At 38.3% G+C, this 24353-nt stretch overlaps 1 protein-coding gene across 31 annotated transcripts in view; it reads right to left on the bottom strand.

The window, feature by feature from the left end:
* The window catches only part of Rtl4 (retrotransposon Gag like 4), a 410686-nt gene that overhangs the window by 53841 nt on the left and 332492 nt on the right, over positions 1–24353 (bottom strand). For 4 of the 31 annotated variants that reach the window (XM_063280484.1, XM_063280488.1, XM_063280499.1 and 1 more), the window contains exon 1: positions 15389–15705. The exons of the other annotated variants lie outside the window; for them this stretch is intronic. The gene's annotated coding sequence lies outside the window, so the exon portion shown is untranslated. Of the gene's footprint in view, positions 1–15388; positions 15706–24353 lie in introns of those variants that run through there. 31 annotated transcript variants of the gene reach the window in all.

Below are 24353 nucleotides of genomic sequence, written 5' to 3'. Positions count from 1 at the left end.
GGGATGTTGGCCTGGAAAACAGGAAAGTGAATAACATTTGGAATGTAAATAAATAAAGATGGTGGAAAAAAGCAGTTCACAGGAAAATACAAAAGGTATAGGAAAACAGTCACTATTGCATAGTGTTTAACCTAAACCAAGGTTCAGTTCTGAGTGATTTGCCCATTTTAGTCGTGTCCCACTACAACCTAATCAAGTTGGGAATTGTATGACTCATATTACAGATAATGAAACTAAGACACAGAGAAGTTAGGTGACTTGCCCAAGGCAATACTGTGCTAAATAATAGTCTTGTGCTTTAAAGTTATATTTTATTGTCCATATGCTTGTACTATTTGAACTCTTCAGCATGCACACATGAATTATTTTTCAATTATTAACAATGCCTGTGGCAAACAAATTACAAAGACTATCAAATTATTTAAATGGGCTAAATGAATGTGTTCATATTCATATTAACTGACATTTATAAAGGCATAATAGGCACCAGATTTGATTCTAAGCACTATCCTAAGTATTGTTTTCTTTTACTAGTTCTTTGAGCATTGTATCCAACATCCCTTCATAATATTTACCCTCAGTCTTGAACTTTTTCCACATCCAACCCACTGGTCCCTTCCCATCTATCATTGTGTCCATGTTTTTAATCCCTCAAGACCAATTTGTGAGGCCCAAATTTTCTTAGATATGCATGAGCGCCACTGCTAGGAGTAGCATTGTGTTCCCAACCCCCAACCAATCTTCTTGCTGGAATTTAGTTTGCCTTGGGCTTGCACAAGTTTTCTGCATACTACCAAGAGTATGCTGTGAGTTCCTATGTGTAGCTGTTGTGCTGTTTCCTCACACTTGTTGACAACCTGTGGCTCTCACAATCTTCCCAGCCCCTCTTCCACAATGATGTCCAATAGTATGGTTATAAACTCCCCTAGATTTGTTCTCTCTTTTTGTGGTAAACACTGACATAAAGCAACTTGGGTAGGAAAGGGTTCATTCAGGATACAACTTGACTTCAAAGGGTCTCAGAGAAGGAGCTCAAGGCAGGAATAGAAGCAGAAATGTGGAAGAAGGCTGCTTACTTGCTTGACTTTCCAGGCATATTCACCGTACATTTTTTGAAAGTAATTAATTTACATCCTGACTGCAGTGTCCCCTCCCTCTCCTCCTCCCAGTGACCTACCTCCCCTCCCCTTCATATACTCCTTCCTTTCTCTTCAGAAGAGGGGAGGTCTCGAATGGATAGTAGTCCTCAGCTCCTTTTTTTAAATCTTTAACAATTAAACTTTTATTACTTCTTTACAATATATACATAGAAGAAGGGGGAAGGGGGGTGAGATAGGGGGTTTATAAATGGGAAACCGGAAAAGGGAATAACATATGAAATGTAAATAAAAACATCCAAAATAACAAAAATAAAAGCCATGTATGTACATAAAAATTATGTAGGGAAGGAGGAAATAGACTTAAGAAGAGAAGAGCTGTTGTATAATAGCATCAGCTACTTTTCTTACAGAGCATGGGTACACTTGCCAAGAATGGCCAGGCCCACATGAATTAGCCATCAAAATTGTTCCAGGCATGCCTATAGGCCAGCCTGACAGAGGTCATTCCCTAATTTACGTTCTTCTTTCCAAATGTGTCAAGTTGAAACCAAAGACTGGCTATCATATACACAATACAAAATATGCACAAAACATAAGGAAAAGTAGATGAAGTTAGAAACAAGAAAATGCTAGAACCCTTTCCATATCTCTGCTCATTGTCTTGTATAAGCCTTGGGTTTCCCCTGCCTTGCAGAGTAGTGCTATATACTGGAGTCCGCATTTTTTTTTTCATGAAGAGCCAGATACCAAGCATTTTAACCCTTTATGAACTACTTGTTTTCTACTGCAAATATTTAAATTTGCCTTTGTAGTGCAGAAGCAGAAACAGTTATAGGTAAGTGAGTAGATATGGCCACGTGCTGATAAGAGTTTTCTCAGCTTTTTCTTGGTTCTTTGTGAGTTTCACATCAGGTGCTCTGAGATCCTAGATTGAGGAAATCCGTGAAAGCAGGAGGAGGACATGGTGAGGTGAGTTTGGGGGAGTTGCAGTAGAGAGTTTCCGGTGAGTATAATCAAAATGCACTATGCAGATACAAAATTATCAAAGATTCGATTAAAATATTCTAAAACTAAATTCCTTCAACTTTCCTAGTCTTCATGACAGAGTCAGAGTGAGTCCACATTCTTGGACATAATATTATAAAATAACCTCTAGCCAAGTTACTGATAGAATTATTGCTCATTTCTGAAATCTATTGAGCTCGGACCTTCATCGTCCATGTTTCTCTTAGTATTGCTGGCTTCCAATCCCCCACTAGAGTAATTCACTAAACCTAGGTTTAGCATTCAAAAATCTTTCTATCCAAATCATCCAGATTCTTCCACAGTCCTCCTCCAAAATAGTTCCAAAGGCATAAAAGCCACATTGTCACATTTACTACAGCAACCAACTCCACTGCTGGTTACATTTTCTGTTTATTTGTTTCTCAGTACTTGGCAATATACTTGGACATAAATGAAGAATAAAATGGTTTATTTGATTCACAGTAACAAGTAACAGTCCATCACTGCAGGGAAGTCAAAGTGGGAGGACTTAAAGCAGTGCTCACATCACAGCCATAGTTCATAACATAGAGCAATGGGTTAATAGAGGAAGGCTGTGTTGGTGTTTCTTTTTCCACTCAGATTCAGTCTAGGATAGTAAGAAAAGGAATGGTAGCACCTACAGTGGACAGGGACTCTCACATCAATTGGCATAATTCAGATGCTCCCTCATGGATACTCTCAAATGTTCTTCTTCAGGTAACTGTATATCATGTCGACATGAAAATCACAATCAAGCAGTTAATATATGTAATATAAAAATTGTCACAGAACTTGAGAGAAGGATTGTGGTTGAAAATGATAGCATGAATATGGAGAGAAAAAATGATAGCAAATTACAGTTAGACAAGTACAAAAACATTTGATAAACATAGAGACACCACAAAGGACAATGAATTACATATTTTTTTTTCTTTTTTTCGGAGCTGGGGACCGAACCCAGGGCCTTGCGATTGCTAGGCAAGCGCTCTACCACTGAGCTAAATCCCCAACCCCAAACTACATATTTTAAAACACTAGAAACAAGTTGAAAGATTTCACCATAAAAAGTATAAACATTTTAGAATAGAGATATATTTAGTATGTATGATTTAATTGTTACACATCATAAACATGTATTAAAATGTATCATTGAGTGTAAAACACTAGTGTCATTTTATGCATTTACATATAAATTTAAATAAAATTTAATATAAATTATTAAGTGTACATGTATTATTTTCCATATGTTGTGAGTCAGAATCTAAAGATATAATGATGTATAAGTTATTTTATTGGTGCTATAACCAAAAAAATGAGATAACAACTTAACAGAAAGATTTATTCTGAACCATGTTTTCAGAGGTTTTTGTCTATAGTTCTTGGTTCTATGGTTCTGAGCCCTTTGTAAGGTACTAAAAAGAGCATAGTGGTAAGAGCAGGTGTGGTAAAAGTCACCTTGTAGCAGTCAGGGAGCAGAAAAAGAGCATATAAGACATGGGAAAATATGGCACTTTGAGACATGCCCCAGTTACTCTGTCTTTCATGTAGATGTCCTACCTATGATTCCTCAAAACCTTTTAAAGTAGTTCCAGCACAAAACGATCAGGTGTTCAAGACATGAGTCTGTGACAGGTACTGCAAATTCAGACCATATATCAGCTTGTAACATAGATGGTTTAAATGGTGTGACAGACAAAGAATAATTTTACCACAGAATCAGTGATTTCTTCTTGTGGATCAGGGAGTGGGCAGTGTTTGATGTAAATAAATAAAATAAAAATATGTAAATAAACAAAATAATTCAGCGTACAATGAACATATCTGTGCTGGTGAAATTAACTTTACAAAATGAAGTTGATATCCTAAAGTTCAAGTAACCACCGAATAGACTACAGTTTTGAAAAACCTTATTGTGCTACTTCTTCTGTAAGAATGCAGTTTAGTGTGCTTTACAGAAATTATGAGGAAAAAAAGTGTTGGTCTACCAGTAAACTCAGAACTTCCCACAAGCATCTTATAAACAAGGAGTGCTTATGTTATACATAGTGGATCCTCTATCTAGTATACTGCCTTTTATAACAGAGGATGGGTTATGTTGTGGTAAGATTTAGAGTTTACACAGGATATGTTTTTTCTTTTGTAGGGCAGATGAAGGGTGACATTGAAAGGAGATATGTAAAATGATAACCAGTAAGAGACTCAACTGCTGCTGTAGTTTTTTTTTTTTTAACTTGAGTATTTCTTATATACATTTCAAGTGTTATTCCCTTTCCCGGTTTCCGGGCAAACATCCCCCTCCCCCCTCTCCTTCCTTATGGGTGTTCCCCTCCCAACCCTCCCCCCATTGCCGCCCTCCCCCCATAGTCTAGTTCACTGGGGGATCAGTCTTAGCAGGACCCAGGGCTTCCCCTTCCACTGGTGCTCTTACTAGGATATTCATTGCTACCTATGGGGTCAGAGTCCAGGGTCAGTCCATGTATAGTCTTTAGGTAGTGGCTTAGTCCCTGGAAGCTCTGGTTGCTTGGCATTGTTGTACTTTTGGGGTCTCGAGCCCCTTCAAGCTCTTCCAGTTCTTTCTCTGATTCCTTCAACGGGGGACCTATTCTCAGTTCAGTGGTTTGCTGCTGGCATTCGCCTCTGTATTTGCTGTATTCTGGCTGTGTCTCTCATTTATGTTTTTGGAAAGAATACTTAGGAAAAATGAAATTTTGGCAACCGTCATTCTTTTTTCTCCCCATCTTTATTAACTTGGGTATTTCTTATTTACATTTCAAATGATATTCCCTTTCCCGGTTTCCAGGCTAATATCCCACTAACCCCTCACCCCCTCTTTATGGGTGTCCCCTCCCCATCCTCCCCCCATTACCACCCTCCCCCCAACAATCACCATCACTGGGGGTTCAGTCTTAGCAGGACCCAGGGCTTCCCTTTACACTGGTGATCTTACTAGGCTATTCATTACTACCTATGAGGTCAGAGCCCAGGGTCAGTCCATGTATAGTCTTTAGGTAGTGGCTTAGTCCCTGGAAGCTCTGGTTGCTTAGCATTGTTGTCCATATGGGGTCTCGAGCCCCTTCAAGCTCTTCCAGTTCTTTCTCTGATTCCTTCAACGGCGGTCCTATTCTAAGTTCAGTGGTTTGCTGCTGGCATTCGCCTCCGAATTTGCTGTATTCTGGCTGTGTCTCTCAGGAGCGATCTACATCCGGTTCCTGTCAGCCTGTACTTCTTTGCTTCATCCATCTTATCTAGTTTGGTGACTGTATACGTACGGGCCACATGTGTGGCAGGCTCTGAATGGGCATTCCTTCAGCCTCTGTTCTAAACTTTGCCTCTCTATTGCTTCCCAAGAGTATTCTTGTTCCCCTTTTAAAGGAGTGAAGCATCCGCATTTTGGTCATCCTTAAGTTTCATGTGTTTTGTGTATCTAGGGTAATTCAAGCATTTGGGCTAATATCCACTTATCAATAAGTGCATACCATGTGTGTTTTTCTGTGATTGGGTTACCTCACTCAGGATGATATTTTCCAGTTCCATCCATTTGCCTACGAATTTCATAAAGCCGTTGTTTTTGATAGCTGAGGAATATTCCATTGTGTAGATGTACCACGTTTTCTGTATCCATTCCTCTGTTGAAGGGCATCTGGGTTCTTTCCAGCTTCTGGCTTTTATAAATAACGCTGCTATGAACATAGTGGAGCACGTGTCTTTGTTATATGTTGGGGCATCTTTTGGGTATATGCCCAAGAGAGGTATAGCTGGGTCCTCAGGTAGTTCAATGTCCAATTTTTTGAGGAACCTCCAGACTGATTTCCAGAATGGTTGTACCAGTTTGCAGTCCCACCAACAATGGAGGAGTGTTCCTCTTTCTCCGCATCCTCGCCAGCATCTGCTGTCACCTGAGTTTTTGATCTTAGCCATCCTCACTGGTGTGAGGAGAAGTCTCAGGGTTGTTTTGATTTGTATTTCCCTTATGACTAAAGATGTTGAACAATTCTTTAGGTGCTTCTCAGCCATTCGACATTGCTCAGCTGTGAATTCTTTGTTTAGCTCTGAACCCCATCTTTTAATAGGGTTATTTGTCTCCCTGCAGTCTAACTTCGTGAGTTCTTTGTATATTTTGGATATAAGCCCTCTCTCAGTTGTAGGATTGGTAAAGCTCTTTTCCCAATCTGTTGGGGTAACCATCATTCTTAAAACTCTGCCTACACATGTGTTGGAAACTTTTTGTATACTCTTAAAATTTCTTGCATTCCAATCTGGAGATGTTATCTTAGAAAGGATGTGTGTGTCATTAAATCCATAAAATTTAGAAATCCAGATTTGCTAATTTAGAGGCTGAGAACTAAAGGCCGAAGTAAACGATGTCTAAACATCTTTTTAACAGTGTTCAGTTGTGCCTAGGAGAGAGATCGTGGTACTTGGTGATCTCAGAGTAATGGATTGGACTCAATATCGGTGATGTTCCTTTCTCCAATTGCACATCTTGAAACCCACATTTCTAAGTCTTTGCTTATACTTTTAAGAGGAATAATGAGGGGGGAGGAAGTGTGAGAGAGAATCTTTTTCAAAGGTTGTAAATACTGGGCAACATCTTTGGAAATAGATCTACATAAAATAATACTAGGGTTAGGGGCCTTGCAGACTACAGGAAATAAGCTGAAAATGATGTGTACAGCAGGGCAGGACTTGTTCTTTCCAGACTCCAGGGCTGATGGTGCCTCTCCCTCCCGTGCAAAAAAACGCAAACTGACAGGTGGCAGCTTGCTTTTCAAACTGCTTTTCAAAATATTTGCATATGAATTATGCAGAGAAAAAAAACCCTGCTCCTTACCCTAGTAATAATGGATTCTTGTTCAACTAGGATTAATAATCATTATATTTGCCTGCAGGAAATTATAAATATTTATAAGCAAATACCCTCTTGAGATTTAAATATCACACGGAGGATTTAGTGGTTGGTGCTGTGAAGGGAATACACAATGCAACATGGTGCAGAAACCTAAGACTAAAGTCCTAGGCCAACTGCTCTGTTTATCCCACAGCAAGCAAATAAAGAGGCTTAGTCTCTGGTAAGATATTAAAGTTCTATTTAATGCTGAGGGCCTCAGGGTATACTTTTGACAGTTTTCTCAAACAGTATACCTTTGTTTTAAGGGGTCTTATCCAGTTTCATGACTTTCATATATTTACCTCCTGTCTCTCTCTCTCTCTCTCTCTCTCTCTCTCTCTCTCTCTCTCTCTCTCTCTCCTTTCCTCTCTCCCTCCCTCCCCCTCCCTGCCCTCCCTCCTTCCCTCTCCCTCCCTCTCTCTCTCCGTCCCTTTCTCTGTCTGTCTCTCTCTCTCTCTCTCTCTCTCTCTCATCATCATCATCATTCAAACAACTGACTTCCTTTTTAACCCATTTACTTGGGTATTTAGTATACACATCTCAAACTCACTAAGTTCAAAAATGAACTCACATGCCCACAAATATCCCTCATCCTAATGCCTAGCTTCTCTGTACTTTCTACTGTTCAGGCTCCTAACCCACTCTTTCAATCAGGAGCTGCTACAAACCACCATTCAGTTTTTTCAGTTCCTCTTAGTCTGGAATTAAAAATGGTCACATTGTATGTTGACAATACACATGCACATTGTAGGTTGACAAACATATATGTACATGCATGCTCACACAGAGAGAGAGAGCTGAGTCATTATCCTCATCTTTCTAATCATCATAACTATTTCAAAAGTATACAAAATACACAGGGTGGATGCACATAAGCAGTATACTTAACACTTCAATAGTTCTGCAAACAGGTTGAGATCGCATGGACCATGAATGCCCACATTTGTTTGTTACTAATCCTTAGTCATTCTTCACTGATCCAACTGGCCTACAAATGATAATCATTTAGGTCATTAAATGTATCTCTTTGTTGCTAAAAATGTAAACAAGCACAAGACCTCAACCCTACACAATTACTAGATGCAACTGAGTAAGGCTGGCAGCAGGGGATGGAGCCATCCGCAGGGAAGAGTACACCAACTGGTTACCCAGTGTCCAAATTGTCAGCCCTAAAAACATGCATACAAGCAACATATGGGCTCAAAGGGATATATGCATATACACATATAACAATTGATGAAAATAGGGTCATTAATTCGAAGGAGAGTAGGAAGGGGTGTGTGGCAGAGTTTCTAGAGAAGAAAGGGTGGGGAGAAATGTAAAGAAAATACAATCTCAAAAAATATTCCAAAAATGAAAATAAAGCTTGTAGACACATAAGCTCAGAAGAGACCACGATGTTATCGAGTCTAAGGACTTTAGATGACCTAGTTCAGCATTTTGCAATCATTGACATTTCAGCCCAAGTAATACTTTGTCAATGGGAAAGGATTATCCTGTAGGCCACAGAGATTAGCAGTATGTGAACCCATTCCCAATGGGATGCCATTAAGCCCAGCTCTTCTGCAGATGAAAACTAAAACCACTACAAATATCACCGAAAGGGCTCTAAGTCAGAGTCTGGAGGGGGAATTCTCTGTAATAGAGCCAATGATCTAGCCAAAATTTCTTATTTCATAAATGAGGGAAATAAATTTGATTTTCAAGCTATTTTTTTAGCTAAACAGTGACTCCAAAAAGAAAGGGAATCCTGATCATCTATGCTGTTACTCATACAAGAAAATTGAGCATTCCCTTGATTTCTTCATGCATTTTACGCAAAATGTTCAATGTTCTACCCACACCACATTCAAAATCCTTTAAAAATCCATCTTCCTCCTGCAACACTAGTTTTACCGGATACTGTGGCTTTCTTTCCTGTGGTTCATTAGAGGAGCTAATTAAGCATGTTCCCTGAGCCTAGCCTTGCTCTCTGCAGTCTGCTCTCCCCACAGTGACTTGAGTCAATGTTTAAAATCTTTAAAATTGGTTCATTTTACTCTGTACTTAGCAGTCATCATCAGCATCCTGCTTTGCAATATCACTTGCCTCTCTTGGTTTTTCCCATGCTAATGTGAGCCCCAAATGAGAAAATCTGTGTCTTCTGTAGTACGTGTATAGGACCGTGCTTTCTCATTTTGGACGACAGGACCAAATGGGAGAAATTTGGGGGATTGGGTCTTAATGTTGTTGCTATTACAATATGCTTCATATTAAAAACACACACAGGAAAAACTTGTGTTTTAAGTCTACACTTCCTTGAGTAGAAGATACTTAATATAATTTAAGAGATTTTTCCTGGTGACTTACTGTCACCATTACACACAATATGATGTTTTCATGTAATGATGCTTTAGCAACTAGAAGGGGAGGTGTTATTTTACTTAGCATTTGAAAGTCCCAAAGAACTGATTTTTTTTCTGGGTCTTTTTACTTACCAGTTTCCACTGGTGTCATTTCTTACAACTCTCAATGTGATTGATGCTAATCACCTAGGAACAGGAGTAGGGGAGCCCCAGGCTCTGTTCCCTTTCTATTTTGCTGTTTTGAACTTGCTATATACAGAGAATGAAAGAGACCAATTATACCAGAAGTATATACAGACAAATGAAACTAAATTGTTATAGGCTGGTAATGGAGTAGATGTCTTCCTGTGGAATGGATATAAGTGTTAATGCATACAGCAATTATGCATATAGCAGCAACTTGGACCATTAGTATTATTTTTGTATACCTTTTCTGCCTCTTGGCTGTGCTTCAAAAGGAAGTAGCTCAGGGAAAGAAAACTACGTGACCCTTTCCACTATATCCAGATGAGAATCCATGGCCTGTGCCCTCAGGTTATACTATACCTCCCAGAATTCTGTTGTACTATGGATGAAAGCTGTCACGGACGAGGCCTTAATACTTGACATTTGTCACTTTAGGATTCCACAATGTTTTCAAAGAAAGAGAGAAAATATCGAGTATTATTTGCAAATAGTGCTAGCAAAAATTATAAGAAGTTTACATAAGTATGTGAAATTTAGTTATAAACAAAAATCAGGCCTGACTTTTAACAGAGGCATTTGATAGAATGGGGTCCATGAGAAATGTGTACCACACATATTTGGAAGGCAGCCTAGCTTATTAATGAAATAAGCCATTGGATCCAATGAATACTAGATCTTTTCCTTGAAGACTAGAACAGTTGTCTTAGTCAAGAATCTGAAGCTCCTGAGTATATATTCTTCTACAAACTTCAGCATTATCCCGCATCTTTCCATGCAGCATGAAGGCTTTGATGCTTCCGGAGATCAGCATCATGTATATCCCAGTGTCTATACCTGAGTGTATGATCTATATAATTTGTGTCAGGCTTATATATGATGGATGTAGTGATACCGATACTATTTATACTAATTAACATGTTATTTTTCGGAATATATTTCCTTTCAGAGTACTTTAAAATCATTCATTTGTAATTATAGAAGAAAATGCTAAGATACAACAAAAATAAGTGACTTGTTGAAGATTCCACGACCATGTAGAAAAGACATGATCTAAAATTTGGGTCTGTTGATGCTTATTTATTTCCCATACAATCACACTGCCTCAAAGACCACACTGTATTGCTGTTATTTAATGGGAAAACTAGAGGTATCTCTGTGAGTTTTTAAGTGGTCTACTATAAGCCATAACTTGAAGCCAGTACTAAATTCCAGGGAAGAATGAGAAGTGTAGAAAAGTAGTAGACTCTAGCATGTGCCCATACCAAAGGGGACAGATACTTCAAGGACAACCAGAAGGACTCAGCCAGAAATATCGACATGCACAAGGGATAGCTGCCATGAATAAGAAGGCTAGGAGGATCTTGGGTTGGGTTCAGTTAGCTGGATAGAGGCATCTAGGAGTACCAAAACAGAATCAACTCAGGTAGACAAAATTAGAGCACCTGCCTATGTGGCTATAGTTTTTACATTCCAAGTAGCCTTACACTTAGGCATGTGTAGGATGAACAATCAGAAAAAATGATAAAGGCCAGAAAATGGAAGCCATAAATCAGAAGCATTCAAGTCAGAGGGATATTAAAGCTCCAATTGCCCCATTTTCAGTCTAAAGATCTTTGATATTGACATGAAGCCTTCTTGGTAGCTTCTTTCCAGCTTGACTCAGTTGACTTTCCTAGGAAATGTATGCTATAGTTAAATGATTTGTCCAAATATATATATATATATCCACTGGTAGTCTGTAAGAGTTAATAAATGCCAGAGACTTGCATAAAACAGTCTCTTCTAGGAGGAATTACACCTGTAGAAAGACATTTAGTGTCTCTCTCAAACTGATCTGGGACAGCTGTAAGACAGCAACTTTCTGACCACCCACAGCCTTTAAAATTAACACATTGGCATGGATCTTTTGAGAACTTAGTCTCTGTATATGTCTCCGGCACAAACTCATACTCCCCACTTTGTAATTGTTTTCCAAGCAGATTTCTTTTCTTTTCAGTTTCCTATAAGTTTCAGTCCGTCTTTTGCTTTGGACTCCTATCTTTGCTGTTTCTCTTGCCTATGTCTGATCCTCTTGTGCACAATGTCCCCCTTACTGATGCTTCCAGTATCAACAGGGTAATAAACTTTTCTGGGATGGTTCTCTTTCCCCTATTGAAGACTGGATCAGGCAAGAGCACTTCAGTAATCCTTTCCCCACTTTTTTCCATTAATTCATTCATTTTACATCCCGATTGATCATAGCCCCTACTCCTTCTTATCCTCCCAGTCCCACTCTTACATATCTCCCCTCCCATTACCCCTTCCCCTTCTCCGCAGAGAAGTGGAAGTCCCATTTATGTTCAGACCCAGAACATCTAGTCTCAGGAGGACACGGCACATCATCTCCTACTGAGGCTGAACCAGGCATTCCAGTTAGGGGAAGGAGATCGAAAGGCAGCAAAGAGAGTCAGAGATAGCCCCTTTTCTAATTGTAAGAGGACCTGCAGAAAGACCAAGCTGCACATCTTGTAGAGGGCCTCGGTCCAGTCCCTGCATGCTCTTTGCTTGGCAGTTGAGCCTCTGGAAGCCCCCAAAGGTCCAGGTTAGTTGACTCTCTAGTCTTCTTTTGGTGTCCCTGACCACACTGGCTTGCTGAATTCTATCCCACATTCTTCCATGAGACTTCCTGAGCACTACCTGATGTTTGCTGTGTGGCTCTCTGAATTAGTTTCCATATGCTGCTGGATGAAGCCCAAGGAACACTCCTTGCTGGTGGGAATGTCATCTTGTACAACCACTTTGTAAAACAATTTGGCAGTTTCTCAGAACACTGGGAATCATCCTACCCCAAGACACACCTATAACACCCCTGGCCATATACCCCAAAGATGCTTCAGAATACCATGCTTAACTATGTTTATAGCAGCTTTATTCATAACAGCCGGAAACTGAAAACAACCTGGATGTCCCTGAACCTAAGAACGGATAAAGAAAATGTAGTACATTTACACTATGAAATGTTACTCATCCATTAAAAATCTATGACATCATGAATTTTGCAAGCAAACAAGTGAAATTAAAAAAATATCATTCCATGTGAGGTAATCCAGACCCAGAAGGACAAGCATTGTGTATGCTCACTTATAAGTGGACATTAGCCATGGATAACCATGCTACAATCTACAGACTCAAAGAAACTAATAGGGGGGACAAGGGAGCATGATTGAATCTTACTCAAAAGGTAAAGAGTCACTGAAGGTGGATAGAGGGAGGTAACTGGGTGGAGAGGGAGTGAGGAGGGGTGCTAGGAGTGAGAAGTACTCTTTTACAGAATGGAAGTTTCACCTTTATTTTATTATGCTGGCTTAAAATTAGAAGTAACTATTACCAGATTAGTGAGTTCTACAAGGGGCTTGACACTTGTATATAAATCGGACTAATGAAATATGTTGTACTATACAGAAAATATTTATTAAATTCAATTAATATCAACGATGATTTGACTTCAGGCAATGTTCTGGATCATAAAACACCTATAGCAATTTGTGCAATGGAAAAATCCAGGCGTTGTTTAACCTCTTTTATTCTCTTCTCATTTCACTCTTTATGTTTCAATTTTCAATGCCACTTTCTGCTTCCCAACCTACAGAATTATACCTGTTCAGAGAAGTCTCCCCTCATTATATTGTTCTTTCCAAGAACTACACACTTTGGGGTCAATTTCATGGCTTTTGCAGTTGTGGTATAACTAACTCATCGAGAAAAGGTCTAAGATGGGAAGATGGCTCAGTGTGTAAAAGTTCATGCAATATAACCTTCGCAAACTGCACTCAATTGTCAAAACTCATGGTAGAGAGAGCAAAAAACATAACATTATCCTCTGGCCTGCAAAAAAGAAAGATGGCATGTCAAATCAAAACAACCCTGAGATTTCACCTCATACCAGTGAGAATGGCTAAGATCAAAAATTCAGGTGACAGCAAATGCTGGCGAGGATGTGGAGAAAGAAGAACACCCTTCCATTGTTGGTGGGATTGCAGACTGGTACAACCATTCTGGAAATCAGTCTGGAGGTTCCTCAGAAAATTGGACATTGAACTGCCTGAGGATCCATCTATACCTCTCTTGGGCATATACCCAAAAGATGCCCCAACATATAACAAAGACACGTGCTCCACTATGTTCATTGCAGCCTTATTTATAATAGCCAGAAGCTGGAAAGAACCCTGATGGGCTTCAACAGAGGAATGGATACAGAAAATGTGGTACATCTACACAATGGAATACTACTCAGCTATCAAAAACAATGACTTTATGAAATTCATAGGTAAATGGAGGGAACTGGAAAATATCATCCTGAGTGAGGTAACCCAATCACAGAAAAACACACATGGTATGCACTCATTGATTAGTGGCTATTAGCCCTAATGCTTGACTTACCCTAGATGCCTAGAACAAATGAAACTCAAGACAGATGATCAAAATGCAAATGCTTCACTCCTTCTTTAAAAGGGGAACAAGAATACCCTTGGCAGGGAATAAGGAGGCAAAGATTAAAACAGAGGCAGAAGGAACACCCATTCAGAGCCTGCCCCACATGTGGCCCATACATATACAGCCACCCAATTAGACAAGATGGATGAAGCAAAGAAGTACAGGCTGGCAGGAACCGGGTGTAGATCTCTCCTGAGAGACACAGCCAGAATACAGCAAATAAATAGGCAAATGCCAGCAGCAAACCACTGAACTGAGAACCAGACCCCCGTTGAGGGAATCAGAGAAAGGACTGGAAGAGCTTGAAGGGGCTCGAGATCCCATATGAACAACAATGCCAACCAACCATGGCTTCCAGGGACTAAGCCACTACCTAAAGACTATACATGGACTGACCCTGGACTCTGACCTCATAGGTAGCAATGAATAGCCTAGTAAGAGCACCAGTGGAAGGGTAAGCCCTTGGTCCTGCCAAGACTGAACCCCCAGTGAACTAGATTGTTGGGGGGAGGGCGGTAATGGGGGGAGAATGGGGAGGGGAACACCCATATAGAAGGGAAGGGGGAGGGGCTAGGGGGATGTTGGCCAGGAAACCGGGAAAGGGAATAATAATCGAAATGTAAATAAGAAATACTCAAGTTAATAAAGAAAATAAAATGATGGCATGTGAGGATCTGTACTTATACACAAATATCTCACACATGTATCTGTGTGTACACATACTTATGCATACATAATAAAAAATAATCTTCTCTAAGATCCATCTATGTTCCTTAAATATTAGTAAACTATCCTTTATGGAGGATGTTTCAAGTTACTGTGTTGTATAGAAATTCTGATCAATGAAGAAATTAATTTGGAGCTTATAATTTCCAGTAATGGTCAAATATAATCAATTCCAGCTGTTTTAGTTCCTTAAAGCCAGCGTAATAAATTTGAGATATTAAAATTTCAGTTGGACTTGTGTTTAGGAATGCATACTGGTAAAAACTGTGGGAAGGATAGGTGAACTAGATACTTTCCAAAGCATAGAACTACACGAAGAACAACTCCTATGGTAGCACTGAAATCATAGCCTTGGGAAACCATATAAGAGAACATTCAAGACTGATTTCCTTATGAGGAGTATGAAAGCCCTACTCACATTAATTTTGCCAGTATTGAAGAAAGTATATTTCTGCTGCATGTGCCCTTTCTCTTCCAATAGATTCAACAAGTATTGAATAAACATTCCTATGACATTCACAGTACTGAGTGCCAGTAACACTTGGGTTGCTATTATTATATATAAACCAACAAATAATTATGCTTTTATAGCAATTAAAACAACCTTATCAGAAACAATTTTACTTGCCTTCATCCTTATTTACCTGCTGAAAAATTGCTTCCCATCAGTGCTTCTGGCTCACTTCTGGCTGTACATGTCACTATGGTCACTCTGTGAAGTTCCTGTTTATGGGTCAGTCCTCAAGCTGCAGAACAGGTTGTGTTTAATATGGAAGAGTCCGTCATATTTATGTCAATGGTGCCAAAGGTTAATGGTGCTTCAGATAATGAGCTTTTTTATTAGAAAATATAGCAGCAAAAAAAATATAGCAGCAAACACAAGAACATCTTAAATTAGAGGTTATTTCATAAAATGTAGTTGATCAGGGAAGAAGTGTCTATTTTTGCAGAAAAACTATGACTTAACTTCTGTCCCTTGTTTCTCTCTTTCCAATGGTTATCACACATATGCAAAAATTAGCTTTCTGAAGATTGACTTTTCTTTAGCATGGTGGTAGTAAGAGTCCCTAAAACTGTGCTCTGCTAGCAAACTTCTCCAGATGGACTCTCAGAGATTATATAACAAATAAAGGGAAGTTTATCATATAGGTGAACCTACAATTTTCTACTGCTGTTCTGACTTATCTTTAATTTAAAATGACTGGCCTGACAGAATTCATTTCAAGGAAGAGAGCACTTTCCCCTAGAGACAGACACTCTATGCATTTAACAGGAAAAAATATTGATGATGTATCCCTTGGCTTTTCAGCGTAATAGGAAAAGTCAGAGAAGCTTGTTGAGGTCTCCATTGCCAAGTTATGTTCCTTATATCACACACCTGGGTCTTTGCTGCTGACGTGTCAGCCTCCTACTCTTTGTTAGTAACTTCCAAGTGTTTTATAACAAAGGATGATTTAGACATAGACATGATGTCTCTATAAAACTTAAACTTGTGCCTGATGCCTAATAAGACTATTTTGTTTATTCTTTGGGAAGAGGTTAATGGAAAGAGGGTATTGCGGCTTGAAATAAAAGAAGAATTAGGCAAGATGGGTTACAGAGACTACGTTGTGATTTTATTGCTAACACTTGGAGAAAGATATGCTTAAGTCCTTGCAATGCTATTCCCGCATAATAGAGACAAAAGCACTAACATTTAATTGTACGACTAACAGTCTTAACTTTCCGAAGACTATTCTTAGGTCAAAAACTTTCAGTTTCAAAATCTGTCCATTTCCCAGGACATTTTGTATGAATGTTTGATCCAATATGTGAGTAAGGAACCGAATCTCCTCAGGAAAAGACCATAAAAGAAATTATTGTATATTTGTATATTGTATAATTGTATATTATGTGAATCAACTACTACATGAAAGACCTATACCGACGAGAGCCATGTTTCTCTTTTGATGCCCTATCCATAGCACAAGGAAGAGATCGTTTTTTTGACTGTTGACTAGATAAACACAAAAGTCTATATACTATCATGCATAGGGACATCAAAAACTACTAGCTGAAATATTCTATTTGTTGTTACTCCTAGACAGACATCTATACAAAAGAGATATATATGTGTATTACAAATATTCTCCTGATCACTGATAACAGAGAGAAAAAGGGAGTCTATAATCATTTTGACATGGCATACACTGTGGACAAGGGCATAGTATTGAAGTTATGGAAGAGAAGAAAGAGAACGTGGATTAAATTCCAATTAAAGATCCATCCTCCAGCCTTTTGAGCTGTATGATTAATGGCTGTGAAGAAATAGAGAATAAATGGCTATCCGAAAACATTTTCCTTATAGCTGAAATTCCAATGAATCAAAATGAGATGCTATCAGTCCTGGTAAAATCTAGAGAGTGGTATGGAGACAGAAGGAAGGGACTGAGAGACAGAGAAATATTAGTAACTTAAATGTGTCTTAATTATGTAGTTTTAAGGCCAAAGCTCTTGTGGAAAGATATCCTACATGTTTGCTTAGCTATAGCAGGAGCAGCATTTCCTTAGATGGACAAACAGAGGTTTGCAGGGCTTACTTTACAAGGTTCTAGGAGAAAAGGAAGGGCATAATAGAGTCGTTTTCTCTAGCAGAAAATATATGGGAGTTGTCTTTACAGGAGTGTATTGTCGGAATCATGACAAAGCTCTGAATTTTTAGTGTTGAAATAAAGAGGATAAAAAGCAAATTATAGAGTTTAAGAAAATGTTTTAGAGAATTGGTGCAGAAAACTGAACGGTAACACTTACATTTCCCCAAGGACAGGAAGAGGAGGCAGTAAGAGAGGAAGAAACAAGACACAACTAAAAATATAAACCCCAGGGACAAGAATAAGAGAGTAGAAAGATTGATAGTCGAATTCTTCTAAATTTCTTGAATAAAACTCTTGCTAATTGCGGTGTGTAGGTGTATATACGTGTGTGTGTGTGTGTGTGTGTGTGTGTGTGTGTGTATGTGTACTTGTTTGCCTTAGCATATACCATATTATATTGTTTACAGTAGTAGCAACTCAGCCTGACATCCTTTTCCTTTAAGAGGGAAAGACAGCTGTGTAAATGCCAACACGATATGTTATGAGAATTTTAGGGTGAACTTTTGAATAAGATGATGTATGCATATGCATTTAAGTGTTGTAAATGTTTTCCATTTTATGTGCTGTCTAACTTAAAGTAGATTTTTATCTTATGGCTTTATTACTATGAAGAAACACCATAACCAGGGCAGCTTTTATAAGGGTAACCAGTAAATTGGGGCTGGCGGACAGTTTCAGAGGTTCAGTCCAATATTATCATGGTGGGAAACAAGTCATTCTTTAGGCAAACTTGGTGCTGGAGAAGCCAAGAATTCTATATCTTGATCTGAAGGCAGACAAAAAGAAACTCTTCTGCAGGCAGCCAAGGAGAGGCTCTGGATCACACTGGGAAGACGTAAGCATATGTATGGTACCTCAGTGCCCCACCTCCACAGTGACACACTTTCTCTAACAAGGTTGTACCTCCTTCAAAAAGGCCACACTTCCTAATAGGGCCACTTCTCATAGACCGAGCATATTCAAAACACCATAGATGAACTAACCATTTTTATCTTTGTCTTTCTTTTTCTCCTTTACCTCCTTATATCAAATATAACTCTAGATACACTGTAATAAGACATACAATTATGAATTGAGTTCCGTGACTATCTTAAATGACTCATTGTGTCTATCAGGGTTAATTACACACTTTTATATTTTTATAATCTATAGTAGGAAAATATTACAAAATTATTTAAGCAAGGTTCTAACCAATGAGTTCATTTGCCATAACATTCTTGTGATCAAAATTCTAAAAAGAAATATTAAAACTAGTTTAGGAAAGAATAAAAGAAACAGTAAATTGTATAGCAACTTAGCAGTATAGATTATTATATGACAAAATGTCAAATAACTGAAAAACAAAGAAGTAAAAGTGAAAAGAAAATTATGTTTGCTCTTGTATGCCCTGAAGGAATTCTTTCTTTATTGGATATTCTATGTATTTACATTTCAAATGTTATCTCCTTTCCCAGTTCCCCCTTCTCCCATACCCCCCTACTTCTATGAGGATGCTTCCCCTCCCACCCACCCACTCCCACCTCAACACCCTGGTATTCCCCTACACTGAGGAAATGAGCCTTCGCAGGACCAAGGGCTTCTCCTCCTACTGATGCCAGACAATGCTATTCTCTGCTACATATGCAACTAGAGGCATGGGTCCTTCACTGTGTACTCTTTGGTTGGTGGTTTAGTCCCTGAGAGCTCTGGTCAGTCTGGTTGGTTGATATTATTGTTCTTCCTATGGGGTTGCAAACCCTTCAGCTCCCTGAAGAAATTTTTAACAGTACTCTGATGTGGGTCCTTGGATATGTAACAAAAGTAACAGCTGTGGAAATTGTTGTCTTCAGGATTCTAATATATCCCATCAATGTTCTATTCCATTACATGTTAAACATCCCTTGTTCTCTATGTGAATCCTCATGTTTTTGTTCTTGATGACATGTTGATCTATATGCTCTAGTACTTAAGACCTAAATCATGAACAAAGAATTGTGCAAAATCCTGAGAAATCTTATGTTTCAAACACATAGCTTGGTGAAAATGAACTCAGGAGTGAGGGTAATGTCAGCCTCAGAGAAATGTCAAAGGAGAAAGGATCAACAGTACAATATGCAAAATATTTGCTGAGGTACAAGAAACAAGAAAAGTCACAGAATTATGCTCTAGCTTCTAGTGAATGCAAAAGGGGCTTAATGTATATAACACATGCAGAGGAAAAAGCATTGTCCTTACATAACTAACATTTACTGCTCACAATTGCTATTATTATGATTATTCTGCATTAACTATATATAAGAGCTGTGAGCTTTTCCATATTCCTACAAGAATTTCAGTATGATTTAGTAAATTACCTCACCCATTTGACAAATTGTAGCTTTCAAAATGTGCATTAGTTCTGGTTAGCAGTGGGTGTAGAGGCACACCCATCCTGCATTAGGATGCTGTGCGTTGTTATGGCACCTAAGAAAGTAAATTCAGAATTGATAAACATGCTACATTAAGGAGCCTGGATTTCAATGTTAGTCATAATTTGGGCAGCCAGCAGTAGCTATAAGAAAAGTCAGAAGCATCAAGGAAGTTAGAAGAAGAAGAAGAAGAAGAAGAAGAAGAAGAAGAAGAAGAAGAAGAAGAAGAAGAAGAAGAGGAGGAGGAGGAGGAGGAGGAGGAGGAGGAGGAGGAGGAGGAGGAGGAGGAGGAGGAGGAGGAGGAGGACGAGGACGAGGAGGAGGAGGACGAGGACGAGGAGGACGAGGAGGACGAGGAGGACGAGGAGGACGAGGAGGACGAGGAGGACGAGGAGGACGAGGAGGACGAGGACGAGGACGAGGAGGACGAGGACGAGGACGAGGACGAGGACGAGGACGAGGACGAGGACGAGGACGAGGATGAGGACGAGGACGAGGACGAGGACGAGGACGAGGACGAGGAAGACAACTTGTGTTTTCCCCTTTGGTCTAAAGAGGCAGGGGATGGATAGGAGAACAGTGTAATATTAAGAACAGACAAAGAGAAAATTTCTCCTTCTGGACTGCAAGCCTGTGCACTAAAATCATGAGAACACATAAAGAAAGTTTGCACATATAGGTAAGGTTTATTATGTGAAGGAAATCATACTGTTCAAAATGAAATCCTTCTTATAACTGGAAGTACTCATCAACCTACAGAATCTTCCCAAGAGTCATCGTAAGGCAAGAAATGTAGAAAACCCCAAAATCTTGGTTTTGTTCAAGTCCTGGTTATTTTTTAGTAGCTGCTTCTGAAATCAAATCACAATCATATTTATTTAACTAAACTGCTGCATAGTTCTTAAGGTTTGGTAACTCAGAGACCTAGTGTCAATAATAACAGACTAGTAGTCATATCCTGGTAACAATGCATAGGTTACTGAGAAATGTATTCATGGCCACCTCCAGCCTGATTTTTCAAAGTCCTATGGGCACTGTTGGGTGTCTTCTAAGCTCTGACCTCAAGTTCTAGAAGTTAAGCAATGGCAGTAGTGAGAGTCTACAGTGTTGTAGGAGTCTGTTATACTTCTGTGACCCGTAACTCAAAGGGAGGTTTCTTATGCCTGGCACTAAGGATTTTGTTAGATAGTCTATGCTTCTTGGGGGAGGTATTAGCCAAAGTGATGCAATGTTATTTAAATTATATATAACATAATATGTTGTTAATTAAATATGTAATGTATAATATATATATATATATATTCCCTATGCCTTTTTCAAATACCCATAGTGTTCTTGAGAAAAAGTGGACTGTCAGAGAAGGAGTTTGAGGCAGTTAAGTGGGAATGATGTAAATCCTATACTCAAGTATGAATTCCCAGAAAATAAAAATTAAGTTAAAAAAATACTGAAATTCTTTCTTCCTTGACTTTTATTAAGCACTGTTTAGAGTTTGTTGAATGCACTTTCTAACATTACATATGAGTAAACATCAATATAATTATGTCATAAAATATCATTTCCTTGACCAAAGTATTAGTATAAGCAAGAGCCCTTGACTTACTTCTTGCCAACAATGAAAAGAAGATGAGACTTTTATAGAAACTAGCGGAAAATTTGTGTTCCTCCCCATAGTCTAGTGAGTGTGGGGGTCTGGAACTGTGAGATCTCTTTTACTACTGTCCTGAGAGAGGCTAACAGCTACTACTGAAGCACCATAGAAAGTATGAAGGTGTAGCCAGTACATCTGTAGGATACAAAGATGCAGAGAGAAAGACTGGGTGGCTTGTCTTGGTACTCAACTGCTGGGCTGAACTTTATTCATGGAATTTAATGCTCTATTATTGGCTTTGTGGTAGTCACACATGCTCTTAATACTCAGGAGGCAGAGACAGGCTGATCTCTATAGATTTGAGGCCAGCCTGGTCTACAGAGTTAGTTTCAGGAAAGCCAGGTCTACACACAGAGAAACCCTGTGTCAAAAATAACCTCTACTACCCCTCTAAATTACATAAATAAGTTTGATTGATCTGTACCTGCCATTGAAAGGTGACCATTAATTTACAGATACATCCTAAAAATGGGCTAACAGTGAGTTTGTATAACTCATTGACTACTCAGTACTTTAACTATAAAAAGTAGTGCTACAAACATGTTTATGGTACATGAACAATATTAATTTTATAGCAAATATACTTTACTTTTCTCTGAGTCTAAGGCATTTAAATCAGTTCATATTTAAAAGCTTATCTTATTTTTTTCTGATGATTGAAATATAGGCACTTGAGGTTTAAGAAGACATCACTACAAAGCTTGTCCAGTATTATTCAGTTTACAAATGGACATGTCTAGAAGGAAGATGATTAGCTAACAATTTCCATATACTAGCTATATCAGCTTTCATGTACAGTAAGATCCTTTCATAACTAACAGAAGTACTGTGAAAGTTGTTTCTGTCATAATTTGCATGCTGCATTTGAAGCTGTTTGGTAGCTTAGGAACAGTACAAATGAGATTAAGACATGAGTTAAATAAAACAATTTATGTACTAGGGAACACATATTGGTTATTTTGGTTTCTAAAATATCTTTTTGTTTTATTAAAAAGCAAATACCTTCCGTTTGATATAATCATACCCTGAGGTTCTGAAATGGCCAAATGACTCAAGATTGATCCACAGCAGTACAATATTCCTTTAGCCATAGTGACTGACTGGGGAGTGAGCTTGTTATCCAGCAGGCTGAATAGAAGAAACTTATGAGGATAATTGGAAATAAGGAGCTTGTTTTTCTGGAATTGTTACATTAGTAGAATGTAAGTTTTACTTAGTATATTTTAAGGATTAGCTTCTAGCACAAAAAAATTAAACTGAGAGAAGCTCAAGATAATCTAAAGATGGAATTTGAGTTATCTGCTCTACTCTGGTAAATTCCTGAAATTTTCACAATACTGGCTTGATACCTTTCTTTATTCGAGTAGGTTGAAGTGTTCACTCTGTCATCCAAGAATCCCTGGCAATGTTGCCTTCTATTTCTCTCACATTAATAAGTGGCACTTCCATTATTTGCTGGCTAGTTTTTATGTCAACTTAATATAGGCTAGAGTTGTTTTGGAAGAGGGAATCTCAATAAAGAAAATATTTCCACCACACTGGCCATGTGACAAGTCTGTAATGCATATAGTTAGTTAGTGGTTGGTGTGAGAAGGCTCAGCTCACTGTGGATATTGCCACCCCTGTGTTAGTGGCCCTGGGTCATGTTAGCAACCAGGCCGAGCAAGCCATGAGGAGTAATCCAGTAAGCAGCACCCATCCATGGTTTTTAAATAAGCTTCTGCTTCTAGGTTCCTGCCTTAAGGTCCTGCCCTGACTTCTGCCAGTGATACAGTATTGTATGGGTGTTATTAATGAAACAAGACCCTTTCTTCTGCAAGTTGTTTTGTCATGGAATTTTATCACAGCAATAGAAACCCTACAACATAGTATATATGAATTTCCACCTGTTTGAAACCTTATTTAAATTGGTAACATTGTCTTGGTCCCTGTAATGGATAATAGTCATAATTTGGGTTGGAATAAATTCATAACTCAAGATGCTACCAATTTCTAAAGAAGAATTAAGTGACTTAATCAAATAGATATAAAATCACCTAGAATTTTACCAGAGTTGGTGCCATGTCAATACATGAATTTACAAGCTGAGGATATGGGAAAAATTGAGAAAATATGCATAAATAGATAATATTTATGATTGATTTGATATAATACATATATGTATATTGCATTTTATCTATAGGCCTTTGTCTCATAGTTTCATAAAATGCAGATTTCCACAGGTGTAAAAATTTTCCATAATATGCAATATAATACCTGATGGAATAATTATATATATGCAAATATGTATGTATATATACACATATATACATATACATATATATGTGTATGTATATATATATATATATATATATATATATATATACATACAGTCTGATCTCTGTAGGTTTGAGGCCAGTCTGGTCTACAGAGTGAGTTTCAGGAAAGCCAGGAAAAAAAAATATATATATATATGTCTCAAAACATTCAAGAAATCCAGAGCAAAATGAAAAGACTGAAACTGAGAATAATAGGTATAGAAGAGAGTGAAGATTTGAAACTCAAAGGGCCAACAAACATCTTCAACAAATTACAGAAGAAAACTTTCCTAACCTGAAGAAAGATATGCCCATAAATATACAAAAAGCCTACAAAACAAACAGATGGCATCAGAAAAGAAATTCCTCTCATCACATAATAATTAAAACACCAAATTCACAGAACTAAAAAGAATATTGAAAGCAGTAAGGGCAAAAGGTCATGTAATATATAAAGACAGACATATCAGAATTACACTAAACTTCTCAACAGAGACTATGACAGCCAGAAGATTCTGGACAGATTTGATACAGACCCTAAGAGAACAAAAATGCCAGCTCAGGCTACTTTACCCAGCAAAATTCTCAATTACTATACATGGAGAAAACAAGATATTACAAGACAAAACCAAATTTAAATA

Source organism: Rattus norvegicus, chromosome X (assembly GCF_036323735.1).
Source record: "Rattus norvegicus strain BN/NHsdMcwi chromosome X, GRCr8, whole genome shotgun sequence".
NCBI classification, from domain to species: Eukaryota; Metazoa; Chordata; class Mammalia; order Rodentia; family Muridae; genus Rattus; species Rattus norvegicus.
Note: the sequence above shows the minus strand (reverse complement) of the source record. Positions and strands in the feature narration are given on the sequence as shown.